Source organism: Apium graveolens, chromosome 5 (genome assembly GCF_009905375.1).
Source record: "Apium graveolens cultivar Ventura chromosome 5, ASM990537v1, whole genome shotgun sequence".
Taxonomy (NCBI): Eukaryota; Viridiplantae; Streptophyta; class Magnoliopsida; order Apiales; family Apiaceae; genus Apium; species Apium graveolens.
Window position 1 is genome coordinate 124,628,223 of NC_133651.1, and position 3,406 is coordinate 124,631,628.

The following is a 3,406-nucleotide window of genomic DNA, read 5'->3' on the forward strand; positions in this document are numbered from 1 at the left end:
GAGTCACCTGAGGCGGTCCCGATGAGTGTGGTTCGCGAGTTCTCTATGAAAGCCAAGGCCGACAAGAATGGTTATTCTGTTATTCGTGGTCTTACTATTGATTATCAGCCCGAGGCGAATCGCCATGTTATTGGGCAGCGACAAAGGAAGCCCCAGGAGGAGAATTGGAATGAGAAGACCCCTGAGGATTTTGACTCAGATTTGATTATTGCTACTCACTATCAGCGGGGCAATGCAGGAGTGGATGGGTGGAGAGCCCGAGGAGCATGGTTTGGGATATCATCTCCCAGGAGGACGTCTAGCAGCTGGTGCTACGATGGCTAGGCCCAGTCAGGCTCATGGTGAGGCAGGTTCTTCTAGAGCCTAGGGAGGAGATGGTTCAGGGATGGCTGATGTCCAGTACAGGAGGCTTTCCAGGAGGATGGATGTGATGTATGAGTTGCAAAGTAGGTTTGCGCAGGAGCTCACCCTAGCACTTGGGACTGCTTTCAGAGGCCTTGGAACTAACATCTAGTGGCCCGTTTTTTTGTGAGGACTCTGCTTATCCACCTCCTGACACTGCACCCTCTGAGGGTGATGATGATGATGATTTTTGAGTAGGTATACCTTGTGTTCCTTTCTATTACCTTCACTGGGGACAGTGAAGATTATAAGTTTGGGGGTAGTAGTTAAGGAACATATTTGTGTGTGTCATGTAGTTGCATATTCATGTTAGTTTAGTTCATATAGTTGCATATTTTTGCCATATAGTTTTTTTAATAGCTTATTTATCATTTCATATAGCTCATGCATATACCATGATCCCTTTGTGTTGCTTTACCGATTGATATTTGATATTGATGCGAGTGTAGTGATAGCGTTAGAATGATGTTGAATCTTGTTTGGTTGGCATGCATGTTGGAAACACTTGTAATTTCACTAAGTCTTAGAGTATGCTTAAGGACTAGATTGTTGTCATGGTTTGATGGTTTTGAGGTTAAACTATTGCTTATACTTAGAATGTATGATAGGCTCTTAATGATAAAAGGCATGAAAAGATAAAATTGGAGTAAATATTGGAATTCATTTCTAGTTGTGGCTAGGCATCAAATGGCTAGTAGCCGGCTCGTATTGTATGCGAGTAGTCTAGGGTTGAGCAAGATGGAGCGAAACACACTTGCTTTAGAAAAGAAAAAAAAAGAAAAAAAGAAAAAAAAAAGAAAAAAAAAAGAAAAAAAAAGAGAAAAAAAATATGGTTTAATGCATAATTGATCACGAGTGAGCTCTTTGGTATTCGAGTTATTAAGTTCTTAGGGGACTTTGTGTCTAATGACCTAAGGCTTTTATAGTCTGGGATCCGCTAACCTAACGCTCGCTAAATATATACCATTGCATAAGTCTTTTATGGACCTCGCTCATTGCACGATCAAATAAGCATTTGTTTGTTGTGTTGAATAAAAGCATGATTCCGTAATAAGCTCCAGTGATCTTGAAGTGTTATAAGTCATTTTGTGTCTAGAATATATTCTTCGTATAATCTTGTGATTGTCTTGAGGATAATTGAGTTATGATAATTGATCTAGTTTTGAAGCATATCTGTTAAGCATTCGCACACACCACATTTCTAGTTGTATGTTAGCTTGCGTGATTTGATTGATCATTAGTCGCCTAATTGCATTTGTTGAGATGTCATGTGTTGGTTGGTTTAGTCATCACGATGGGGATCGCTGCATTCATGTAGTTTACATTCATGCATATTTTTATTTTGTTTTTGAGTCTGTGATGCTTGAGGACAAGCATCGATTTATGTTTGGGGGTGTGATAAGGGGCATTTTATACCACTTAGAACATCTTGTAAAGGCTTGAATTGATGTCTTGAAATCAAGTATTTTGTGTATTTGATGCATTTTTCTAGTGTTTTTGCATTTCAGGGTATAACTTGCGTAATTAGGGAAATTTCATCATAATGAGCCTAGGGAAGTACTTGGGATCAGTTGCGGGGAGTTGTGCGAAGAATTCAGTAAAATCAGAAGAAAAAAAGAGGATTTTTCCAGAAAGTGTGCAGGCGCCCGCCTGGAGCTTGCAGGCGATCGCCTGGAGAGCAGGCGCCCGCGTGGGATTGGTGGCGGCCGCCTGGGGTCGGATTTTCAGATTCTGGATTTTCTAATTTGAGTTCTATTGGGCTTTTGAAGATGTTATTTCTTGTGGACTCTTATATAAGTAATCTTGGGAGACGTTTTAACAAGCAACAAGCAAGGAGCAAGTAACAAGGAGAGAAGATTAAGAAGACCTTTTTAGCACGCAACAAACAAAGAAGAGGAAGCATACGTTATCTTGTGATTCTTTTAATTCGTTGTAACAGTGGATGCTAGTTTTCTTTACTCTTTCAACCTTAATACTCTTGTGACGTACTATGTTTTTATTAAGTATTTTTATTACTTTATATCGTTGTGTTATTATCATGTTTTCATATGAACCCATGGCGACGATGAGTTCTATCATGGGCTAATCGTGATTATGGGGTCGTAGCGGATTTACTATGGATTTCTTTAGTTAATTGTTTAATAACTTGGTATGTGATGATTGTATGATATCTGGCATAGGTTGTGCTTATTCGTCTTATGTGCATCGCAAACATATAAGATAGCTTGTTAATCTCTTGTGAAGCGATAGTGAATCTTGAGATTTAGAACTTGCCATACTAGCATAGGTTCATGTATTGTATGCATGATTAGTGGGTAACTCTAACCGTTTTACTTGCCCTGTGTAATCATAATGAATAACTTGCGCTTAAATCGTTATGTCGTCAAATTCTGTAGACATATAGGGTCTCAGCATAATTGATGCCTATTCAACTTCTATCTTAATTGTGGATGCTTGGTAGAATGGTACTTGTGCAATGAAAGTTGGCTTTTATCAGTTTCATGTTGTTCGATTAATATCATCACCGTTACATGCTAAGGGTAATAACAATAACTATTGAATGAAGTAGTAATGAAGTTATGATTTATGTGTGTTTAATATTGTTAATTCAAGTGTCAATTTAAGTGTTTAATTCTCGTAGTTAATAATTAGTTAATCAACCTTAAGTGTTATTGTCTTGACATTGAGAAGTAATCATACATTGGTGAGTAAGTGTTAATTAAATATAATTAATCAGAGTCTCTATGGGAACAAACTATAAATCATTCTATATTACTTGCGAACGCGTATACTTGCATGAATTATTAGCACATGCTTTGTGCCTAACATTCATCTAACGAGTCTAACGAGGATTGGGATTTGCGAACTCCCATTGCACCACCTGTGACCTCCTTAAGGATGGCTAAGGTTGTTAGATATATTTGTGATGTCATGTCTAATCTGATTTGTGTTTAGTTTCAGAACTTAATATCAGGACTTATCAGGACTTACTGGAAATCAGAAC